The following is a 26,324-nucleotide window of genomic DNA, read 5'->3' as shown; positions in this document are numbered from 1 at the left end:
AAGCAGACAAATCGCCCCCTGCTGGTCATTAGAAACGTGCTTCTGCATTGGCGACCATACCTGGAAGCTACAGCCATCTTTTTCATACAGTCTGTGTGTCTGGGAAAATTCAACCTATGACCTTCTGCTCATCCTTTGAATAAGAGCTAAATAAACTCCCCGTGCACTGGAGGTTTCCTATAAAATTCATTTGGACTGCATTTTTAAGCAGAATGCCCAAAAAATGCCCCCCAAAATAGAGGAGCTAAGAGTGTTTGACCAGTTGCTTGGGACGTACTGCAGAACATGGATTGCTGTTTTAAAAAAAGGCTTCCAGAGGTGCAGCCAGGGAAGGTAAAATGGCGGTAGTTGCCCCAGCAACAAGCCAGGGCTGGGAATAGGCATAGGAAAATGGCCTGTCGAGAGTGTATTGATGCCTCTGCAACACTAGCAGCACTGATAGCCTCCCCCCACCTCCTCCCCTCAGACACACAAGCGCGCACACACCACAGCAAGCACCACAGCTAAACGGCTCCTTAGCTCATATCCCCAATCTGTCACAGCTGACTGATGGCTGAGATTGGACCACTAAGCCAAGCTAGCTGCTGTCATTACCGAAAGCCCACCTCGGGCAGTTTGTTTCCTGAGCCCAGCGATCAGCACAGCCCACTCTGAATGCTCCAGCGGTTCAGCCAGGTGTCAGGTGTCCTTAATAATCCACCGGACAGAGGACGTTTGAGTGTGGGTGGACTCTATCTTAACAAATGTTCACATACTCGAGTGAAACCTCACACTTGTGTGGCTCTGGCGCTCCTCATTATCTCAGGGCCGATGTGCGGTTATCAATAGAAATTGCGTGTGCGAGTGCTTGTTGATGGCGCACTTTACGTCTCTGTCTGTCTCCTTCTGCTCGCCTTGTCCTGATGATACAGCTACAGTCAGTCAGTCACCTCCTCCGCCCCTCTGGTGATCTCTGCGTCTCCTGTCCTGCTCCTCCTCCTTCCTCCCCCTCTCCTCCCTCGTTCTCTGCCAGAGACACTCAGCACCAATAAAGGAGCAGATTTATTAATATGAGGCCTTTGTGGCTGCTGCCTGGAGCGCTGTGTGTTTGTGTGCGTGAGTGGGTCAGTGCACATGTATGTTTGAGTGTGTTGCATAGATTTTTTTGAGGGGGGACGGGTGTAAGGGGAGGGTGAAGAGATTTATTTGAGTGAGCAGAGGAGAGTTGGAGACCAGGAAGAGAGAGGGAGAGAAAGAGGAGAAAGGCAAATGCAGAAAGCGAAAGATTTATTATGGAGGGAGGATGGAGCATATTACAAAGAAAGTCAAGGGCCTAGAAAGAGAGAAATAAGTGAGCAATGCCGAGTGGAGTGTCTGAAATGCAAAATATTCACTTATCTACACGCGTGCAGCCCGACTGCATTGACTGTAATTAGCGAGTTTTATTTTTAGTGACACGTCTCAAATAAAATCAGCAAAATCAACTATAAAACGTTAAAACGTGGGACAAATATGTCATTTATTCTCTTTTTTTTTACTAGGTGTAGCACTTGAAGGGAAATTTCACAGATTTCAGACAACGAGATCACTTCTTAGGTCATTTATAACGCTGCTCAGCCTGTGAAAGCAACATATAATTGGTCTCTCATGATTTCTCCAAACCTATCAAAGTGCAAAACAAAATCTCAAGAATAGCTTAACTGTAATCAATGTTACTGAGGTGGGTCGTATTAGATTTAATGCCAATTGGCAATATTGTAGTGCCAGTTAAAAAAAATGTCTAGTAATCTCAGTTTCTTAGTTTTGGACTTTCCAACCATCTGTGCACAAACTGTAGGCCCAGTGGATAAAAAGCTGCAAAATTCCTTCAGCATGTCATGGTGAGAACTCTTGAAAATAATTACAGCATATGCCAAAAACAACAAATTAATAGTCCTGGAAAAAAGATCGCAGCTTATCTCCCCTACTATGAATCTGAACGGGGTATTAAATGCACATGCTCTTTATGGGAAAGACAGATAATAAGCGGTGTTTATTATAATTATTGCTTTCAGGTGTATTCGGTAGTTTTCCCACTGCAAAGCCAGCATATTGCTGAGTAACCAGTTGCAGTATTAGTAGCAGCTTCATCGCTGCTTATCCTTTATTTGTCCCGCGCAGCTAATGCAGAGATCACGTGATGATTAGCTACTTGTTTCTTTGCACCAGTATTAGTATTTACTCTGTGTTAAATGCAAAATATCATCCTGTTCTTGGAGCTCTTTGATGATTGTGTCTGACGCATTCAGATAAACTACAGTGTGTTAAATCTGCTGATGACTGTCAAAGCTTGATAAGGAAGAGGTTAAGGAGAGCTGAAGTGAAACCAAAACATCTGGGTTCTGCTCCAGAAGAAAAGCTCTTTTAAAATCCCACTGACACTTACAGCAGGGCTACAGAGCAGGACCGAAAGGGCCGAATACACAGAAGACTTCTGAGTTTAGATCCAGAAAGATGGAAAAAGCAAAACAAGTAACCAACACTGAAGTGCCCATCAGTCTTAGCTGATGATAGATGAGTCGTAGCTCAGCTTTTAACTGTAATCTGTAACTTTTTTCAAATTATGACGTGAAGTAAAGAGGAGGTTTGGCTTAGAATTTGAGGAGAAATCTATAATAAAAGACCATTGAAAGAAATGCTAAATAGGATCTTATGGCTTCATCAATCGGCAAACTTATGACCCGAAATGCTTGGGGTAAATCGGGCAGTGTGTGTATCAGCTTGGATGAAGTATGAAGCTTCTTGCGGTCGACTACTCGGTGCTGGAGAAATCGGCTGGTGAAAGCACGGATGGATGATCGGTTAAGAGAAGCTCAAAAAACTGCAAGGCTTGTGGAGTAAGGCCACGGTCTCGTGTTTGTGTTTGTGTTTGTGTAGCTCTATGGCCACGTAGGGAGAGCGATTTTAACCCGTTCAGAGAATCCCGTGAGTTCTCCAAAAAGGCAACAACACATTTTGCGGCCTGGTGGCCATGACAATAAGCGTAAGTTGAATGCTGATTGGTTGAAAGTTCACTTGCACAGGAAAGGTAGCCACAGCGGAGTTCACCGCAAAGAGGAAGAAGCACCAAAATGCACCAAAGATCAAAAAAGCTCAGACAGTGACTCTGCTTCTCATCCATGGACCGTTTTCAGTTTTCTTACTTTTAGTTCTTTACTAAGAAGTTCTTAGCCTCAATGAGAGAACGTTTTTTTAATGCTTCCCCCATGTGAGTACCCAGGTACAACAGCATGCAAGGCCTGGGTAGCAACTTTTCTTTGCCTTTTACCATGATGGGACCTTTAGTGAAACTCACCATGAATCAACAGCACAGTGTGAGGAATGGAAATTTCCTCACACTTTCCTTTTACATAGCGCTAAACTATTGGAGAATTTTCTTTATGTCAAACATTGCAGTTGTCTGATCATTCCCCTGACGAGCCAATCATCTGCTTTATAAGAGCGACATGGGACACAGACCAGCAGACGTTCAGTTTTTGACACAACCTTGTTTGTTAGCGTTCTTGATCGAGTTGTTACCAAAGACCTTATTTTAAGGCTAAGCCACCAAATTATTTAAAGCTTTTTGTTTAAATGCTCTGACTGGATGCACGTTGTTCGTTATAGTGTTCCCCTGCTTTGCAAATATTGCTTGAGCTTCATTTTCAGATCCTCTCTCAGTTGCTGAATTAGAGGTGCCGGTGGTTGTTGACTTAAATTAGGCCCAGTTAATGAAGTTCTGTTACTTTACAAGTATAAGTGTGCTCGAGTGTTCAAATACTTTAATTATGTTTAATTGGTAGAAATACTCCTTCTTAATGTCTGTTTGCTGCAGGGTTTGTATTTACTTGAAAAATCGGTAAAATGTGCGTTTGTATTTGTGATGGGAGTCTCTCTTTTTTTCGTTCCTAGCCGTTATTCTCTTTGTCTGCGTTGGTGTGGATGCTAGCCTTTAGCTTGGTGTGTGTTTGTGTGTCTGTGTTGGCTCACAGGTGGTGCTTAAGCATCACCGTCTCCCTGCTCTGTCCTCCCTCTCTCCCTCTCTCTGTTTCTGTGTGTAGGCTAATCCAGTTAGCAGCTGCTCGGGGAAACTTCAGCCTCGCTCCTCAAAAGCTCGTTAGTCAAGCTTTAATTGTTGCTCCCTCGCTTTGCATATCGCCATGACACTAATTTATGCCCGTTGTCGCGGTTACCGTCGCCACGGTGGCGGATCTCTCAGTGGAAGCAGCAAGTGGGGGGAAGCAAAGGCGTGTGCTTGATGCTTGTGTGGATGTCTGCATGTGGTGGATGACGCGGCTGTCTCAGTGTGTGTGTGTGAGAGAGAGAGAGGGGCGGATGTGGCTTGTTGCACAGAAGTGTGTGCAGCTGTGTGAAGCCAGCAGCTCGTGGGCGGATCTCTGGGGTTATCTGAGTAATGATTGGATGAGAGTGGATTGACAGGCGTTGGCCTCAGAGGAGAGCTTCTACTGATGAATTTGAGCGGGAGGTTTGACTGTGTGTATGTGTGAACGAGTGTAGGAGATCACGGCGTCACACACCAACTGAGGTGCACGAAGGAGCCTGCTGATGGCCCCGTGAGTCACGATAGCAACCCACTCTCAGATGCACACACATGTATGCACGCACTCAGCAGCGTACACAGGGTTTGAAAAACACCCACAGGCATGCACACTCTGATAAATCCTTTCCTGCTTCTTACTTTCTCCACCCCTCTATTTCCAGAGGTAAAGCCTCTCTGTCTTCTTTTTTCATCCCTTTCTTCATCCTCCTACGGAGGACATCCACAAAGCTGCAAACTTAAAACACACACACACTTTTTAAGTACACCCAACTAGAGCCCAGAATTTCAGGGACTGGGTCCTAAGTGTAGATTCCAAGGACAATGTACGAAATGCATCTCCACCCTTATTTACCGTTCATGGTTTTGTCCCCTCATGGTTTTGATAATAAGTGATAAGCAGGGAGTTCACTTAAATGAAAGAGAATTTATTCATCGTAACCAAGAGACAAATATCACCAGTACGTTGATGCAACGTGGAGTGAATTAGAGAGACTGAGCCGTTCACCTGGGATAGCTTTTATAGCCTGGAAGATTCAGGTGAGCTGCGTTAGGTGAGGATCCTTCCATGCCAGTCAATTATCAGTCACAGCAGGACAGCACTTTCTTGACACACCCTCATCTGTCTCATCTATGGTTAGAAAACCTGCAGCATTAGTGGAAATGACATTTATATAAAAGTTTTCTAGTCTTATTGACCCTTCATTCATACAGTGCTTTCATCTACACACATTCAGCACTTGATCTAACTCACATCCGCGGCTAATTCACAGCCACTCGTGGATATCGTTGGACCGGGGAAGAAGCTAGAGTCTTGGTTTTGAACATTAGCATGGAATTGCTTAAACTTTAAATCTTCCTGAAAATTATCAGCAGTTAAAGGTAAGGAGCAGATAAATTAAAATGGACGGATTTATCACTGACTTCATTGGGTGATACGTGCACATTTAAGCAGGAGAAATGATCCCAGAATTGTCTGAATCCAGACAAACACAAAATAGGACAGAAATCGTGCCTGTATGTGTGCTGACTTATGTGCATGGGTAATATTAAATGAGAAAACCTGAAAGTAATTATTTGAAATAATAAGCCTCGGTGGATTATATTCCACCCTATTTTCAACTGTTTTCTGGTACCTAAAAGTGAAATGACATTTTCACTATGCGCCGAAGCAGGAGAGGCATAAAGTGCTGCAAAAACATTTACCATAATTAAATATCTGAAGCTCCCCAAAACCGCCCACTCAGTGTGTCTACACACCCTCCACTGCTCAGTCAAGACTCAAGCCCATGCACTGTAAATATTATCAGCTGATTTTATGACAGTCAGCTTCTATGTTCAGTCACTGCATTTTTCCTCAAACATGTGTCACAGAAACAAGAACAGCTGTGTCTTTGAAATTCAAATCTGAGCATGAAAAAAATGTTCTGAATTCAGAAATCAGTGTACTAATGTGCAGTAGACTGTGGCTCCAGCAGGGGATGTTTGCAGAATCACTTGTGTATTTCAGTGGGTGCCAAAGTGGGTAATGCACCATGATGGGATGCCTCAAGGATGCCCAAAGATTTGTTCCTGTGCATGAAATTTAACGTGAACAAAACAAATAAAAATCCACACGATCATTTTGCAAACATGTTTTTTTAATTCTTTGACTATTATAGGTTTTAATAATTAATAATAACAGCGTAAAACGAAGAATTATACAGTTTTTCCTTTTACAACAGCTGAAAATAAAAGCACATATATGTCTCTCTCACACACACACACACACACACACACACACACACACACACACACACACACACACACACACAAATACATTCATGTCCCAGCTACACTTAAGAAGAAAATTCTAAATGACAATTAAAATGGCAAATAAAAATATCAAAGAAACAAGCACAGAAGTTGTGTATGATCTCCAAAAAATTGAAAATAAAGCGAATATTTTTTGTAAGTAAGATCAGTAAAAACAAGTCATTTTAACTGCCTTTCCCTGCAAAAGCTCAGTTTAAGTCAATAATTTTCAGCAATATTTATTTCTCTATATGGGCTCAGTGAGAGTGGATACCTGTGGATACATTTTGCACACATAGAAGCCCTGCCCATTTTCTGTTCTAACCCTCCATTTGAAGCGGACAGCCAATCAGAAGTAATTTAGCTTGAAGTGTCAGAAAGGGAGCTAAAACAGCTTCTTTTAGATAGAAAACAAACTGAGCATCAAGCCACACAACGCCACTTGAGTAGAGTCCATGAACAAATACCGAGCTGGAAATGAGCAAAATTCAGAATGTATCGTATATTAGTATATATTTTAACTGTTTTTTAAATAATTATCAGCAATGCTCAAAAACTAAGAAATGCATTAGGGGATATATCTGAGTTAACGTTTTTTATTGTCAATCCATATCAAATATCAAATATCCGTTGGGCTCTGCTGCAAACCTCATGTTGAAACATGGAGGAAAGGACAGCACAACCCCGGACCAAGTAATTTCTCTCCATTTATTCCCAGGAGCAGCAGATATTACCTTCCCTCCGCCCCTCCCTCCTTCTCTCACATACACACATTTTATCTCCTGCTCGCTCTGTAACCCCCCCACCTCCACACACACACACACACACGTTGTCTGAGTCGCCACACACATGCACACCCCTCCATCTCCCTCTCTGTCTCTCAGGCACACGTGTCAGGGCTTGAGTTGAGCTGCTCTCAGATCCTGTAGAGAGAAGATGGGTGGAGGGGTGGAGGTTGTGAAGAGGTGTTTGGGTGAAGCAGAGGGGTGGGTGGGTGGAGACTGTTCTGGTGTGTATTTGCTCTCTCTGTCTCCTCTGAGATGCTTCTTGTTAAGACAAACACCAGACAAACTGCTCTCTCTGTGTTGCCACTGTCCATTTCCCCCCCTCCTATTTTCTGTCTTTGCTTCCTCTCTCCTGCTGTCACCTCTCCTCTTCCTCCTCCTCCCTCCCTTCGCCTCTCCTTGCTCGCCTCCTTAACCACTCCACCTCTCCTGTGCTTAGAGAGGGCTGTTAGCGCCGAGCTCCACTTCACTACTCCCGATCAATATTGTGTGTGCGTTTGTGTGTCACTGCTTGTGTATATTCCTGATGTATACTGTATGTATGTGGCTTGCTGTGTTTGTGACTTTAATTTAAAATTGTGTGTGTGTGATACAGAGTAAATATGCATGAAAGCGAGTTTATTATGCAAATTCCCAGAGATAAGAGAGGCCACGTGTGTGTGTGTGTGTGTGTGTGTGTGTGTGTGTGTGTGTGTGTGTGTGTGTGAGGGAGCAGCATCTGTAGCAGCAGGAGAGAAAACGATTCCCAGGGACCTCCCCCCTCCCCAAACACACACCACCACTGCCAAAAGTGTTTGGTTCAGTTTGTCAGCGCCAGAGAAAACACAGTGAGACAGACCATCTCCACCCATTCGACACGCCCTGGGGGTGTGAATACAGGGTTGGAGAGGAAATATCAATACTCACCTCCACCAACAGGCTTTTTAAGGGGATGTCACTCCATAGAGTTCCTATGTGTGTGTGTCTGTAATCAAGCACTCTCTAATATTAACCTCATCTGCAATATTGACCTGCAGGCCTCACCTTGGAGCAAACAGGTCATGACACAATGAGTCTGTGTGCTGTCTGAGTGTGTGTGTGTGTGTGTGTGTGTGTGTGCGTGCTTGCGCCCGTGCATATGTGGAAGAGCAGTCGCAGCCGAGCATGTGCACATGTGTTCATGGGACGGCGGAGAGTGAGGGGTAGTAGTGATGGTGGGGGTCATTCTTATGCAGTGTCTGTGGGCCAAAGAGAGGGAGATGCAGTCAGAAGGCTGCATACTAAACAGACTGCTGTCACCCCGCCAGGACCTCACACACACAGACACGCACACACAGAAGTCAATGCATGCTTGGGTGCCCTACCTCTTATATGCACACGCTCATAAACAGCACACACACACACACACTCTCCTCATGCCAGCTCAAACTTTGGCTGCCTTGCTCGGCTGCCGGTTGCCACGGCAACCGTTGCCCACAGCACTTTGCAGCCCAAATCAATGGCAGCTCCGAGACGAGGGTAGGCTCGCTTGTGCGGTGCGTCTGTGCGTTCGCACATGCAACAGTCTGTCTCCGTCCAAATGTTTGCGGCTATAAGCAGGTTGTACTTGTTGTATAGTTTGTGATAAATACGGCATAAGGCTCAGCTGCAGATTGCATTAACAGTGCGCTATCAGTGTTGCACAAACTGGATTTGAGCCCAGAATAAACAGAATGCCTTTTTTTTTCCCCAGACATGTTGAGAGAGGTTGGTGGGAAAACTGCTGGCTCTTAGGGGGAGAGCGAGCGGGTCAGCGGTTTAGTTTAGAGCAATAATAATGTGTTTGTCCCAACTTGCTAATCACCTTGTTTGTGTGTTGATGGCTCCAAATCTGGCCGCCATGCCAAGTGACACATACACACCAAGACAAATGTGAGGGGACGACACAGATGTGACCCCGCCCTTGTCCCTAAAATGCACTCCATCCGCCCCATCTGCTCAGTCAGATGCTAACACACACACTCACACACACACACGCACACACACACGTTGCCACTTACCATCAACAGCACTGTTTGATGACATGCTCGAGCAGGTATACGCTCTCACGCACACACAACAAAAGCAGACAGTCTTGTGAAGTCATACGGTTCGCCCACATGTGTCTATCCCCCCCCTCCACGCGCACACATGCACACACACACACACACACACACCAGCCCACCCCTCCGCCTCCTCCCACAGGTATCTCGCTCCTCGGTGTGGGCTAACAGAATCGAGAAGGGAAAAGTGAAACAGAAAGGGGAAAGCAGACAGGGGGAGGTGCAGTAAGGCTCTTTGAGGATTAGGTTGAGAATTTTGACTCTGTTTTACAGAGGAGGGAGGAGGAGGTAGCGATGGTGGTGGAAGCAGCGGAAGGGTGTAGATCGACTCCTCGGAGCAATTTACCTCAAACGGCTCCGACACAGCTAATCCGCTCTTAAAGGAGCCTAATCCAACAGACTTGTACCTGATACTGAGAAGAGAGAGAAAGGAGAGTGGCAGAAGGAAGACAGGAAAACTGAGAGAAAAAGGCGGGAGGCTGTGGGAGAAGCATACGTACAGAGAGAGAGCTGTGTGTGCTGCATGTATACTCCAGACAAAATCACATTTACTGTCTTTAGATGGACAAAATGGCTAATTTCTAATTAAAAAATAAAACAATGTTGAACTCAATTACTCCTAGAGTGGGTAGTATCTTTCACCTCAGGGGTCTTAAGCCTCTTGATTTAGTTTTACTTCAGTTTTTTGAGGAACTTCCAAGTCTGCCTGCTAATAGAAGTATAACCTGGATTATGCTCTGTTGCATTCCTGTTATTCCTGTTACTTTGAAGTCTACCACTTGGGGCACATGTGTAGTTGGTACATTTATAATGCAAATGCTACGCGGTTGAGTCCACTCTTCACAAAACACAGATACGCAGGCATCCGCTCAAACTCGCGCGCTCACCGTCTGATGACGAAAGTACAATCCAGGGTTTAGTTTTTCAACATTAGCATCATTAAAGGCGAGCTAACCAGCAGGTATGACTCTTGAGATTAAGGCTGTCCTTGTTCAGATAGGCAGGATTAAGTTTTCAGATGGTCGAGAAAACCAAGCGAAAAACATGAAAATCCAAGAATAAGGATGCGCCCATCTGATATTGGTATCGGATATCAGTCTCCAAAACCTGGATCGGATATCACTCACAATGTGCCAGTGTATGGGGCGATCTGTTCTGTGTGACCAATTCTACCCAATATTATTTGCCAGAATCAGGTATTTGCCGATCTATTGGTGTCTGCGCTTATAACGGCAGGTTAATATCAAGTTAAAAAGTAAAGAAGAGCTGCAAGGAACACCTGCTAACCATGGTATGATTGTTGATGTTGCACAGTTTGTCCACCAGAGTTAAGTTTGCAGCTTCCTGTTTTGCTACACGTATATTTGGATCGCAGCAAAGGCAAAACCAGCCGATCTGCACTGTCGGCCATTGTTGTAAGCTTAGCAATACAGATGCTAGATTTAAGACTGTTTATTCATCTATAGCAATTGTTTGTCTCAAAAAAAGCCCACCTAAGGCTGTTGGTTAACCGGGACCCAGTTCTGTCTGTTTGTCGCTATCAGAAGAAACTGAAATCAAACTACATCAAAATGCAGCACATCTGTCTATTTATGGTCAGATGTGATCCAGAACTCGATGTTTTTCTCGCTTTCTTACTCACTCTGTGCTCCTCTGTGAGCTGCAGCATTCTGACTCAGCCTCAGAGAAAGGTTGGAGACACCTGCTGCTTCTAATTTTCTCTCTTACTGACAATTTTATTCAAAAATGTGGTCAAAACCAAGCTGAAACATCTGGGGCTTTGAAATAAAGCCAAAAGTACAAAAAACTGCAGTTCCTCTGATGGCCTCTTGAGGCTGGCTTGAGTCAGTCACCCCAGACTGAACTTTAAGGTTTAAAAAGCACACAATTAAAGTCAGTTTTGGCTTGTAGTGAATTTCTCCCTGCATCACGACTGCACAGGTTTGAAATCACTCCTGCAAACTTAATAAAAGTTCACAGGAGCGATTTCAGAGTTAGGCGTGTTGCAGTTTTGACCGACAAGTAGACAGGGAGCTGTAGCTGAAGGCTGTCAGCTAATTCATGTCACCTCTCAGCGTTGGGAGCATTTTCAGTCCAAATTTCTGACAAATAATTTGGCTTGCTGTGAGGTTAATTGTGATAACAGACCCGTGCTGCAGCTTTGGTGGTAAAATTAAACATTTTATTGCTATGTTATTTAGCACTGATTAGCAGGTGTGTGTGTGTGTGTGTGTGTGATGAACAATTTGTGGATGAGTCTTGCTAACCAAGCTTGCAAGCATACACTGGTAACTTCACCACTTTATCCAAATATTCTTTATGGTGGCCATATTGCTAAAACCGAGCTATCAAACAGAGCTAATTAGCTGTAATTGTTTGCACTATTTGGGGCTTTTCAGCTCTCGGTTGAGCTGCAGACAGTGCCATAGTGTCACTGAAAGGGAGAAAAACGCAGAGTTCTGGATGATAAACAGGTAAAAAAAAAGAGTTTAATAGCAAGGAGGAATAGTGAGTCATGTAGTCATAGGACAGTATGACACAGAGAAATGGGCTGCACTGGAAAAAGTAAACTGGATGGGAACTTGGGCAGATAGACTCATGGATTATATGCTTTCACAGGTCAGAGAAGGAATATGGCAGAGTACTGGAAGCTGATTATAGCATGAGATGCTCATACAAGAGAGTGGGGGGGAAAGAGGCGGACACAGTGAGAGTAACCTACATACAGATGTCCAAATTGTTATGAAGTGCGACGGAAGCACAGGCGGAGAGCAGCAGGGACGGAGTAGTGATTGAGGGGGATGGAGATGGAGGACGCCCTGGTCTCTCATTAGAGCTCTGAGACGGGCTGCGGGCTCAGAAGCACACACACACACTCACACACACACATATATAAAACACACATCGATATGTGCACTTTTTCTTTCTTTCGAGAGGTTTGTTCCTCATGTGAGGAGGGAGTATCTGCTTCCAGGGTTAGTTTACGTTTCCTGTACTGGTTTGGTCAATACAACAGTAGTGCGCCCTGGTGCACGCTGCATGCTGATGCTTACATTAATGCCTGTGCACAGTTACTCCACATATTCATTGTCTTATAGATGCATTTTTACCTCATGTCTTCCCCTCTCTTCTGCTTCTCCTCATCCTCTCCCTCCCAGGTACCACCTCCCTCCCCGTGCTGTTTTCTCCTATGTCTTCCTCTTTTCCTCTCCATCCCCCAGCTCCTCTCCCTCTGCTGTGTATATCAAAGAAAAATGAAGCCAAATAAACTTGAACCCCAAGAAGGTGATTGATGGTTGCACAAAGCTCCCTCTCTCCATCTCTTTCCTTTCCACCCTGTCTTTATTCCCACACTCCCTGCCGCCTCCTACTCCTCGCTCCCACTGGTGCTGCGGCTCCTTCTCATTCACACACAGTTTGTATAGTTTGATTAATTATTTGGGTCTGCAGGGTACAGCTACGCTCATGTAAGTCATTTTTATATACTGGAGTGTTTACTGCAAGATGCATGATGATTTCAGATGCTACTGATAATAAAAAAATCTTGCTTACTTGGTTAAAGCAGTCATCGGCAATGTTTGCACATAAATAAATGCTCATTTTGAGACTCTCTGTCACCCACTTACTCAGTCATTAAGGTGGAAATACCCAACATGGGTTAACTGAACAGTCAAGAGCGCCACCTACAGCTGTTGCCTGCATAACAAATGTGAATTTATTTGAGCTGTACTTGAAATATTCTTTCCAACTCTCTTCATGAAGCATTCAGCTTCCACAGGTCTACGGGCTGATTTGCTTAAAGTGCAGGATATTTTTTTTCTACAGTAACCTGCAGAAAAAAAGTTCTGTTAGCGCGTCACAAGCTTTAAGATCAGAGATACCTGCAGCACCTCAGGGTTTTTTATGAGGAACAAAAAGAGAACTGTAGTGATTGTAGTTCATGTTTAAAAAAAAAAAAGCTGCATTATTAATTTGTGACTTGGACTGGAAATATGTGTATTTAAAACAAACAAACATTGATATCAGCCCCAAATTAATTATCAGTGTTGTGATAGTTTAACACATCCATGGCGCACCTACAGAGGCTTTGCCACTGTGATGCTGCACATTGATTTGTGACGTCCTGCTGTGAAGCCTCAAGCTGTCGGCATCTCAGTGTTTTGATGTGACGAGCGAGGGGTGGATCTGACGGAGAAACCGAGGGATGCTGCACGCAGACTTGTCAGTCACAGAGCGGGCCCACCCTAATCTGTACCATAATTTACCAAAAGAATACCATGCTGTATTCAGTGAGACTTTAAGCTAATAATTTAGAGCATAATCTCATCACCAAAGTGTTCTCTGAGGTCAGAGAGCGAGGGAGCCAGGGGATGCTCTCTTCATCGTCTTCTATACAATCAGACTTCATTCTGCAACCAGAACTTACCTCCTCATTGAAAGAATGAAGGTTTAAGTGCACTGATAGTAGCTTCATTTGTCAGACCCAGAATCTGCATCATTCTTCTTTTATAAACACAGTTTGAGCACCAACACCGGCACACGTGCAGAACGTGGACCTTAAACTGTTATCCATGGTCATTATCATAGGTACTGTGGATGTTCCTGGGCACTAATTTACTAGCAAGCAAGAGAATAAAAATTTGACCAGCTGACTAGTCTAAAAGTCAGAAGACACTCTGAGCATACTCTAATGGGTGAGATAGAAATTGTAAATTTGGCGTTGTGTTTAAAGTCTAAAATGTTGTGTATATTAAACACAGAGTGTCAGATTAGGCCTGTGGATCTGGCTAATGTTAGGAGTACTCTTCCTTTCTTTCTTGCAGGCTAGCATCCACACGCCTGTGCAGGATGTGGTTACACATCTTTGTAGTTGTGTGGTTATACGCCAGTTTGCTCTGACACATAAAACCGCCCATTTTCTACATCAAAGTACTACAGGACTGTGAACACCTTAGCACACCTGTCACCTGCCTTGCTTCCTCCTGCCTCCTTTACACCTTCACGTCACAGAGAGACAGAGAGAAAGAAGTGACGGGTGGCATCATAACATCAAACAGGTAACTGCTGTTTGTACATTAATAAAATAAAAATTTATTTATTTAACCAACTAGTCTTTCTGGTTCCGACTACCAAGAGCACCAACTTTAAAAGATCTAGTCGCACACATCGCCAACAGGGAGCAGATTTAATTTGAAAGTATACAAAAAAAATAAAAAATTAGTGCTCCTCAGGCCCCATTGGATCAATCAGGCGCTGTATGCTGTGATTGGCTGCTGTCAAATAACTGGCGTCTGTCTGGGCATTTGAAAGTTAAATAGGCCGCTCATGGGTTTGGATAAGTTTCCTCTTTAATGGTTTTTCTAAATTAGTTTCAAAAACCTCAGAATTGTGACTTTGCACTGATGACTGAGAGCATAAACGTGTTTCAGCAGGTCTCTGTACCAACCCTAAATTGTTAGTAAAAACTAAGAACATGGTCTCACAGGTCGAAGTGACACCATCACAGTGTTCCCTTTGTCCAAGCTACACCTCAGACTTCTACGCTATCACGATTACTACAAAGCAAACGGCAAATTCACACATTTGATTTTTAAATTAGAGTTTCATCTCTACTTTACTCTACGTTTTGTGCCCGACTCTGAGCTCTGAAGGGATTTGTCTTAAAACGGTAATCGCAATGAGTGAGTCACACTGAGTCAAAGAGTCCAAATTGTCTGTATTTGAATGTATAAAATGTGCAACGTGAGGGGAGTATGTATGTTTTTGACCTGTCTTTGTCCACTCAACCGGAGATGGTCAGGAAACAACCAATCACAGCACAGCGTCCCTCCCACCGAACCAATCAAAACCACTGTTTATTTAACCTTTTTTTCCATTTATAAATTTCTTTGACAAGAGATATGTTACAGGTAGACACAGCACTTTTCATCTCACTTACTACAAATGAATAAAATTATCATCTTAACTGCTCAGCTTATATTATCAAAGGAAAAAAATATAACAAATGATTGCAAATAATCAATATTTAATTCCAGGCTAATGCGTCAGCAGATCCTCTGTTTGTGTGTGCGAGTGTAATGCATCAGTCCACAGGTTTGTGTGTGTGTGTGACTGTACTGGCCGAGCCCATCTATCAGTCAGCGTGACAGCTGTGGTGGAGGGAGGCAGCGTTATCAGGCATGGCACAGGACACCTATCAGGGGTCCTATTGTCTCATCCGCCATGATAAGTCACACCGAGAGAAAGATGGAAGAGGTCTGTTGTGGGAAACGGACTACTGTTCTGTTTGCGTAACACAAATGTCTAACACACAGACACACACTAATGGTGAAAGCAGGAAGGGACACATGTTTTATTAGAACTATTTTAGGAAAACACCTGATTTAAAGCTTTTTCTTTGAATGGGGTGAAGAAAAAAACAACATTTTTGTGTCAAATAAGTGTTTGCCTGTTCACTGCCTGTTCACGCCGTCCTTGTGAAAGCAGTACTCAAACAAGTGGTGTGCGCACGCGTGAGTTTCATGAGTATGTGTGTATTTGGTCTGCCCCCCCCCCCCTCTGTTATTTCTCAATGTTATATCGCTATTTCCCAAGCTTCCTTGCCAGCTTCATTTCCATCTGCACAAATAAACACACACACCCTTACCCAGAAAGATGTGCTGTCACAGTCATTCCAGGATACACACCCACATATTATAACTTTAGGGGGTGACACGGAGACGCAGAGACAGGCAGCCCCAGCGAGCCAGAGATAATTCACTTTAGACAGAGAGTTGTAATTTTGACAGCGTCAGTCTCAAAGTCTTCACGTTACTCTCCGCTGTGAAAATCCATTCGCCTGTTGTGGGAGGGTTAAAGGTTTAGGATTTCTGCTCTCCTTTCTGCATGTTTAGATTGTTTGTGATTGTTGGATGTATGCGCTCCATTTCAACACGGGCTCGTCACAGGGTGTCAAATTCTGACGCCCTGTCAGACGACGCAGCACAGGTCGTTTGATGTGGTTGGCAGAACAGACCAACTGCAGCCATGTTTAACTGGGATGGATAACAGTCCTCATGTGGTTCGGAATAGTGCACTTTTTTCTGCATTTTGTTTTGCTGCTTGTTTAGGTTGAAGTCAAGTCGCAATCGTGGAAACGCTGAAGTTGGGAAAAGCACAGTTCCTCTAGATGCCGCTTGAGGCTGGTTAAGAAGCATATCTGTGGATAGTTTCCTCCATTATAAGAATTTTACTGTGAGTGATTTTTTTAAGCTACAAACCCCCAGAAACTGGAGTCCATCAGTATCTGTTAGACTCCAGCTCCACAACTTATATTTTACCGGTTTCTAGATTAATTTTTGACATTTGTGCCTAACTTGTTTCTTTTTGTCTGGTATTTAGCACTAATTAGTAATTTTGTATGTCTGTGTGTTGCACCCATACCAATTGTGAATGCAGATTTCTAACCAATCTTACCAGCATTAGATGAAAACGTCACACTCTAGTCTTTCATACATTAAAAGTAACCTCTGGCCCCAAAAAATCCAACATGGCGGTGACCAGTCCAAAACCCGTTGGTGATGCCATGGTGGCAAAATCCTTCTTTTATATACAGTCTATAATTACGGTCTGGGGAAAAGGCTGGGTTTGTGTTAAAATACTCTCAACTTTAGCGTGGGCATCCGTACGTGCTGAGTTGGGAGTAAAAGCGCTGTTGCCGGCAGCGTCAAACACTGACACCAAATTACACTGTGAGATTCCAGTGGCTTTGACAAAAACAAACACAAAAAAGGCTGTCCTGGAAACTAGAACACAGTGTGTGTTTCTAAAGATAGTTTCACCCTTATCAGTAGTTCCCGTTAAGTTTCTCTGGTTTCCTGGTCTCTTGCACACACACCATCCAACTACCACTTACACATGATCAGCCAGCCACTGACGAGCGGACATGCGTGAGCAACAATTTAACAAAATTTGGTTTGCGTAGTCTGTGAAACCAGACAAGGAGATGTGTCCCAAATAGTACTAACGTTTCAGTTTATCCAGCACTCATACTTCCAAAAAGTCCCGTGGATGGGGACTGCATCGACGAGCACACAGTTAATCGCCGATGTAATGAGAACTTTTACAGATTAAGCGACAGGTAACTTTCATTTTATTTTGAAATTTTGGATTTCGGTTAATGTCTTATTTATCCGTCAGCAACACAGATCCAGATATCAGGTCGATATACAGCATCCCTGCTTTAAAGGCCTGGCGTTTATTACTGGGGACTCCATAAAGGCCTTTCTGTGCTCATATACAGATACCGTATGCCAATAAGCTGAGTGGTGTTAGTTATTACCTTCTTTGCGCCTTTTCTCAGCTCGTGGCAGAGCAGAAACTGCGTTCAGATGCTTTGTCTTGGTGCAGGCATGCGGTCACATTATTTAGCTCTACCTGCGAGCGTGCCCTGTGCTGCTGCCACGCTAGAGACATTGAGACGGGCAAAGCAAAGAGTTCTCCCCTTTCTCTGTGCATTTTCTGACCTTCTTCCCTCATCTACCGTCATTTTGTTGAAGGTAAGCACTAAAACACATTGTCATTCTCCTGAGCCCTCCCTCCCCTGCCTCTCCTCCCCCTCTTCCCTCCATCCTCCCTCCCTCCTCCCTCCATCCTACTATCCTTTATTGTAGTTTTTGTGCAAGAAAGCAGAAAATCTGCTTACCCCACACACGGGGATGTTTGCCAGTCTCACACAAAGTTCAAACTGCTTGGGAAAGCACAGCATTACCTGCACCATCAACAGCAAACGTGTGTGTGTGTACAGTAAACAATACCTGTTCATATTTTGGTGAGGTTGTGTCTCTGCCTCTGTGTAAATAGGGACAGATTTTTCTTTCTTGAGGGCACGCACCTTCAAATGGGAACAAGGTGATGTTCTATTAGCACCTTTTACTGAAGAGATAATTTGTTAATTGACAGTTTAGTGCGGTTCATTTCCTTCGGAAACCCTGCGCAGAGCTCGGTGTTACATAAAGTGCTGCTGAGTCATCTTACCTGCTTCTTTATATTCTATAAAGTTGAGACAAGGAACAAGTTGAACAGGCTCTGAGAACCAGCATGAAACACAGAGTCTGTACAGAGTGTATTTTATGAGGCAATATTGATGTGAAGGAAAAAAAGAATCAAACTTTCAAAACTCCTCGGGGTGTATTTTTGTTTATTACACATTCTGCAGCACCTATCAGCAGTGAAAAGGCCAAGAGGGATGGAAAGTACAAGAGAGCGGTACCCTGAAAAGAAAAGCCACAATAAGCGAACAGCAGCGGAATTTAACGCCAAGCTTCCTAAAATAATCTCAGTGTGTAGAACAGCAAATTCCTCAGCGGTAGAGATTGTATTCTGTCATTGTTAGCAGCGGGAATCCTGCCTGTCAGCACATCGGCGATGGCGAGAGCACCAGACAGCTCCCGTTTCCCCCCGTGGTCCCAGAATCAGCACCTCGGACAGCATCGGCGACGCACACGGGCGCGCGCACACACACAATATTATAAATGAGCTGCACAGAAAAGCGTGTTGGCGTGGTGCTGCTTGCAAAGAAAAAAAAACATATTCTCTTATTTAAAAAAAAAAAAAAAAGGCCGACATGCTGTAATGGCTTAAAATTGGAAAATTAGCTCATTAGTGGTGTTTTGTTTCCATCCATCTCCGTCGAACAACTTTTACCTTACTGAAGTGGCGATAATTAACTCTGAAACCGCTTCCTGGTCGACTGTATAGTTCTGGTGTGAAAGCAGCTGGCGTGTTAATGCGGCATAATCACGTAGTGGATTCATGCTCAGGTAGCAAAACAGCAATTATGATCACAGTGTACACTGTCCTGTAGGGGATACAAAGTGTTAGAGTGTGTGCGTCTGTGTGAGTGTGTGCGCTGCTAAAGCCATGCTGCAGGGGAAGGGTCGAATGGAAATGCAATAACATACCATGGTGCATGATTGGAAGCGTTAATATCCTGCGGTCTGCCTCACAAACAAGTCAGACGTCATTTATAATTTTTTTTCCAAGATATCGAGTCATGTTTGGCGAGGGCACCGTGTTCCTTTTTAAAAGTAGAGAGCCAGAGCAAAACCAGTGAAAGTTATCATTCCCGTGTCTCCACAATGTGGACAAAATGTTAAAATCACAGGAGAAAAGCTGGAAATGTGTCAAAAGGTGTTTTTCATGGTGATTATTGAAACTAAAGTCCTAAAGGAAAGATGTCCCCAAAATTTGGGCCCTGAACATACCAGCTACCATGGGATGAATCTGACGCAGGGCTAACACAGAGAGACGGATAACCATCCACATTCATAGTAGGATCACCAATTACACCAACTCCAGTACCTGCGTATCTTTGGACTGTGGGAAGAAGCTGGAGAACCCACGCAGACGCTGGGAGAACATGCGAACAGAAAGACTCAGCTCCCCAGACACTGTGAGATGGCCGGGTGCCATTTAGGAGAAAATCATGTCATTTTCAGTTTTGTAATTTAAATGATCATTTTATTTACATTTTTTGACAACAAACCAATGAAACAAAGCCCCTGGATTTTTTCTTTGTGATGTAACAAAGTCAAACCTTTGCCACCCTTTGTGCTCCCCCCTGACTGACAGCACAAAACCAGGGTCAGCTTCAAATCCAGAAAATCTAAATACCTGCATTACATCCTTTAATACATGTGTGGTTATGTAGGCTAATCCTCAGCAGCACAGTTCACTGTTACAGAGCCTAATTCTGCTCCACAGTAGCCAACATGCTGTTTGGACCATAATAGACTACAGATCATGCTGCCAGTACCAGTCAGAAGACTATTTCTGGGCATTAGAGGTTGTATGTTTCTGTTTAGAGAGCAAGCCGACGTGCACACACACACAGAGGCATGCAGAGCCACCATCAGTCTTCAGTAACCGTTTGACACCTGGGCTCTTGGCTGACTGCTATATTTTGCGTCACAGAGGGCATTTGGGTCTCTTTTGGCCCGTTTTGGACAGTATCGCATGACAGAAATATATACATCACACACATACGCACACACACACACCTCAGTGCGTGGATCACAATGTCATCCTTGAAGACCTGAAATAGAAATTTTGCAGCAGCGCCTGCTGACCAGGTGTCACACGGCTGATAAGCACACATGGTGAAGTCAGCAAAAATATACCAAATGTGATCTCGCTTCATTTGGCTTCACATCTCCGCCATTATTCATGGACCAGAAACCACAATATGAATAAAAATGTGGATGCGGTTCCTTTGTTTCCCAATCTGGGAATCCAGCAGATATCATCTGATGTTCTAGCCTCTCGAGACAGAAGCCATTTTTTCACGGCTTCTAGTGGGAATCCAGGCCAAGAATTCCTGTTCCATCCATCAGTCAGTGGTTAGAAATGCAGATAATTGTTTTCCCTTCTTTTGCTCCTGCTACGCCGGGCTTTCATGCCAAAAAGGAAAAAAAACTGCCACATTAACAAGTATTTATTTCTGCTTTTAGGAATAAACATGAGATTTGGTCAGTAAAATGTTGAAAGCATAGACAATATGAAAGATGGGCGTAGCTTCCCGGTATGAAAAGTAAAGCCAATGCAGAAGGGCCAGCAGGGGGCGACTCCTCTGGAGGTTGTAGGTGCATAGAAGTCTATAGAAAAACAGCCCATGGCTGCCTTTACTCGGTGACCTCTAGTTAACACTTTCCAGTTAAATAGTACAGTAAATCAGTTTTGTAAATTTGGGTCATTCTCACAGTGAGAAAGGACGATTATACATATATATAAGGTGTGGCCAATGGCTGATGACTTGTCATTAGCCAGGTGAGTTTCTTAGTGAGATCGGCACCTCGCTCAACGCATGCAAAACACCCAAGATGGCGAAATGATGGAAATTCTCAGTCTCAAGCTTCACTAACCAACGCGTGAAATCGCTACATTCGTCCTTTATTCTGTCTGTGGTGGAAAGTCCAAAACAAAACTAAAGCTTATCACATACAAAGGAAAACACTGTGTTCGTGAGGTGGAGTAGAGACTTTAAAATAGCCATACAGTGCAGAAATGGCCAATGGCGACACAGTAAAGACACAGCAAGAGCGCTTTGACCAAAAGCTGCTCAAACATGAATCATAAAGACTGTAAATGGAAACCAGGAAGTTTTCTGTAGCAAAAATCAGGGCTACAGTCTTTTAACCCAAGTATATTCTACCTCATCTCCACGCTGGGAGTGGGCGAGGTAACCACCTGCTTGCTACACAAGCCTTACATTAAGAAAAAGGCTTTAATGGTCGCAGCTCAGAGATGTGGAGCTGATATGATTCAAAAGAAGCCCGACACTGAAATGGTGGGGGAGAGTTCAAAATGGTAACCAAATGAAAAAGTGACGTCATGCGACATCTTTGGCTCGTGTGCAATCTGCAGACCTGCACATATCCATGTCGTTATTGTGCCGCTGATTGCCGAAGGTAGATGGAAAAAAATAAATCATCCTGTGTCCGACAGTTATTCCAGAGTCACTGCTCGCCGGACCAGTGGTTCGCTACGAGCACATCTATTTGTTTTCCTACTCCATTTCACCTTGACGTGGACGGCGGGCTCGGGTTTATGACATTGTGCGTGCGTGTATGTGTGTGTGTTTGTCTTTCAAAAGGCGGGCTGGTGTATGTTTCCTTCTTGTGGAAAGCAATCTCCCAGGTTGAGCTCATAAATCAAGGTGGGGGATGGGAGCAAACGCGAACGAGAGCCTTTTCACCGAGCTCATACCTGTCCTTAGTGTGCGCATCTCCTCGGATGCTCTATTTTCTTTGCTCGTCCATGACACGATCGAACTCTCTCATGGCTTCCTGTTTCGTGCTCGTGGTGGGATTAGACCACAGGGCGCCCCATTGAAAATGAAGAGCGATTTAGGAAACTAATGAGCTGTAATGGACAATGTGCCCTCAGAGCAACCGTATTGCAGTCGCTCATAAGGCTCGCTCCTCCCCGTCCCCTTCCAAAGTGTGAGATGAGAGAAACCTGTGGTGTGTGTACGTGTGAGGGAAAGAGTGAGAGACAAGCTCAGTGAGGTGACCTGCCCGTTTCATCTCGCATCTCTGTCTTTGTGTGTGTCTCTCTGTGTCTCCCAGCTCTCCTCTTGTCCCGTTGACTTTCTGCAACATGCGGTTTGACAGTCTGAGGTGAACAGATGCTCTGATGTAAAGCTCAATGGACTAAATTAATAATGTTGTGCTAAAAACTCAAAGGTTTGCTTACAGAGCATCTAAAACAGCAGTATGGGAGTCGACGACATCATTCAGACTGTGTATTTGAGTGCAATGATGAGACCCCTCGTTGTTCGACTGTTCGCATCCAAATGGACATTTTCTGCTTAACGTCCTTCCAAGCAGAACGTACCAACTTGGCTCAGGGTTTTAGCCTTAAGTACCAGTTGAGCTATAAGGGCACCCCATCACTGAGCCCATTATGCTCATTTCCAGCTCTATATTTGTATTCCTGGACTCGATCACGTGGTTCAGAATTCAAAATGATCCTTATTTATCCCGTTTTAGGGGTTTTTAGATCCTCTCCCTTTAAAACAGTTGTCTTCTAACTGGGTGCCCTTTGCAAACTGAAGGTTTGCAGTGCAGACCATGTTAAAGAGATTCAACGTGCAGCAGCAGACCTGTGCAAAAGATTTCTGGAGGGAATAAAATGCACCGTGCCAATATCTGGTTTATTAAATAATGACTTGCAACTGTGAAGCAGTGGAAGACTTTATATCATTAAAGTCCTTCACTAAATTCCTGATAAGGACACTAAGATGGCATTGAGTCTTTCTGATACGTGCCATTTAAAAGTCAGGAATATGAACATTTGTTTCACAGGGTCTTTGCTTCAGTGGTAGGGAGGCAGCACACCTCCTCCAGTACTCAGAGTACCCACAGAAGTACAAGTACCCCTTATCTTAGAGCGACTGTTGTAGATAATGATCGTTGGCTGTCTAATAATGCATGGCATGCTCGTCATCTTAGGTTACATGAAGCCTCACGTGAGTGCAAATACCATAACATCAGATGGCATGCTTGGCCCATGCTACATTTTAAGCCTGTTTTGTGCATGGTGTGTGTTCTGGAAACACACACACACACAAATTAAAGGGGTAAAAACAGTGTGCATACCAAACAATTTTAGACATTTTGAATTACATGCTGATATTTTTTTCCAACGCTGCAATGAACAAACAGAGAATATGGGAATATACACTCAGTATTCATCTTCTACTAAATGCTTCAATAGAGGTTTTCCATTTTCATACTTTTACCTCAGATATTTTTTTGTCTTTCTCCTTAAACAACAGCTTTACAGTCATTTATGCCCCACCCGTCTTTATCTGGATGGTTTCTTTCCTTTCTCTGGGTGCCTTTTTTACTGTCTCCTCTGTCGCATCAGCATCGTATATTTTACAAATCCAGTATTTCACCTTTATAAGTTCAAGCCGCAGATATATTCTGAGCCAATTAGGCTGAAACGCCTTGGACTGCTGCTTCACCATAGTAACGTTGATGTTACCTATAAGAGCATGCACATTGTTAACATTGACTTCACTCGGGCTTCTGTTTGGGATGGTATTTTTGGTTTTAGGTGGTGGATTTTTCTGAGTGAGTTTCCCATCAGTTCATCGGGAGTCATGCATCATTGTTAGCTTGTGGTCCACATTTCGATGCCTTCAGGCGAATATAAAACATGAACTTGTGCAGGATTTCAATGCAACACACACTAGCCACGCTGTGAACCAGTGCGTCATCTAGCGCACATCAACTAACGGGTGTATCACACGTTCACTGTGGCTTAGCTGGGATGTGTCAAACCAAGGACACGTGTGATAAAGTACTTTTTCCAAAGAGTTGACATGTGTTAACACCCGGAAATAGGGAAGTTGCATCCTGCAGAGCTGATATACAGATCTGAGAAAACGTTTTAGGAACTGCGAGGGATACCATCAAGGAGGCGTTTGATAGGTCCTCTATTCTTTCTCCGGCATTACAGCAACCTTGAGCATACAGTCATAAGAATAAAGCGTCCTGCAGCAGATGTTACGGCCCCCACGGGTCTCAGCATCCTGTAGTGAATTGGGATCACATAAAGATAAAGAAAAACAATGAGACAAACATGTTCTGCAACCCTGAACTCTTCTAGGTATCACCCAGCAGAGGTGAAGTGAAAACACAAATATCCAATTCACTCGGTTCTGAAAGTAAACAGACGCCCAGCAGAAGGTCCGTGTGATGTCAGATCGAGGCGGTGTCTGAATAGATCAGGGAATCGTCAATAGAAATAACAGCAAGGGGATGGAAGTCATGTGACCTGCCTTCGCCTAAATGGCTTATTTCAAGTAATGAGGATGCATCAGACTTGGAGAAGACTTGGTTGTGTGTCGCTGTGAAAAAGGAACGTGTCTGGGCCTGATCCGTCTGAAATCGTCTGGAAATCCTGCATGAAAACATCCACAGGAAAACTCCGGCAGATTACCTGACACTAAATATGAAGTCTTTTTTTTCCTGTTTGCATCCCATTTAATTGATTTCCATCCTAAATTAAAGTTGTTCATGACATTATTTTAGGAAAAAAATACAAAAATATGAAAATGTTTTGCTCTGTTCTGTAAATGAGATACATGTGGGTGTTTTCATACATACCAGATGTTGGGATTGTGTAATTCTACTAGCTTCACTTTGATTTAAAACTTACCAGTAAAGTGAGCACAGGTTTTTTTTTTAGCTCTGTGTTATATTCAATGAATGTACCGCCTTACACACTTAAAGCGTAACTTCCAGAAAACCACTGTTATTAATGACACCAGAGGCCACTGTGGGATTTACAGGCAGTACTTTGTTGCTTGGACTCCAAAAGCAGTGGTTGGGGAAATGTGTTGCATAAAAAGTTGAGTGGTTGTTGGAGGTTACTGGAGATCTCTTAGATCAAGTTATAGACACCAGAAAAAGTCCTTGCAATTACTTTGGTTGCCTCAGTCACCAAAAGTTTATATGGAAGACGCCAACTTGTCTGCAAGCATTTGCTAACTACTTGCTGAACAGTAGTGAAACTGTAAAAAAGTTTCCTGGATAGTTGCACCTTTTTAAATGAGTTTGTTGCAGCAGTAAGGCAGGTTGTATCTGACCGCCCTATGTTTCCCGTTTGCATCACACTTTTTTGAGTTTTGATGGTGAATGACCAGTGTGTGCAGATAAGTCGACATTTTTCGTGCAACCACAGCAATCACAGAGGATTTTGGTGCAGCATCTCATTTCACCAGCTACCAGCTGATTTTCCCCCTAGCGATCTGGTAGTCGCCAGACCATCATTGACTCATTATTAAGCACATCAGGTAATCACTGCATAATCTAACCTGTAATCTGCCGGGTTTTTTTCCTGATTTGCTGCTGCAGTTTAATATCTTCTTCTATCCAAATCAGCAGGTAAGCGATAAAAAGAAATATTCTCTTTCTGCCCTTGATGATTACTGGAGCCAACAGCACAGCAGGATTTAGGCGTTGTGATAAAAACGGTATGTAAACAGCGCATGAGTACAGCGTCAAAGGTCGCCTCGGTAGGTTATGGCACGCCCAATATGGCAGACAACAATAAAACAGGATCTAATAGACGAAAGAGTTGCATGGAGCACATTTAAGATGAACTTCTTTTAGCTGTTTGTAGCTTAGCTAAAACCACTGCCTTGCTTCTTCTCCGTGCTGTGTTTTTCATAGTTTTGTATCTTTAAATCAGGTGGGGGTGAGCTGAAGAGGTTTATGAAATTCGATGAGCTAATCTGACTTGATTGAATGGAAACCAGCTCTTATTGGCCCGGGCCTCTGTTGGGCTTTCTTTTCTCTGTGCTGCCGTGTTCTTCAGACGGCAGGTTAGCAGCAGTGCTTAGCTTGAAGGATGCTTGTGTACGGTTTGTCTGGTTTAATACAATGTAAGCTCTCCTGTCTCACCATTGTCAAGGAGTCTTAGGAGCGCTTCTTATCCAAATGCTACACCACTGAGCTGATTAGGGAGGAAGTCTGTACAAGTGTGCGTGCGCATGTGTTTGTGTGTGTATTTGTATGTTTGCGTGTGATTTGTGTGAATTCTGTCAATCTGCCTGTACATCATGTTAGTGCTGCGTGC

At 43.8% G+C, this 26,324-nt stretch overlaps 1 protein-coding gene across 1 annotated transcript in view; it reads left to right on the top strand.

Annotated features, from left to right (window-relative positions):
* Nucleotides 1-26,324, top strand: part of maml3 (mastermind-like transcriptional coactivator 3) — a 142,002-nt gene that overhangs the window by 67,264 nt on the left and 48,414 nt on the right. The window lies entirely within an intron of this gene.

The sequence above is a fragment of the Perissodus microlepis genome, chromosome 6 (assembly GCF_051167445.1).
Source record: "Perissodus microlepis isolate ML-2025 ecotype Zambia chromosome 6, ASM5116744v1, whole genome shotgun sequence".
In the NCBI taxonomy this organism is placed as follows: Eukaryota; Metazoa; Chordata; class Actinopteri; order Cichliformes; family Cichlidae; genus Perissodus; species Perissodus microlepis.
This window is presented reverse-complemented; position numbering and strand designations above follow the sequence as displayed.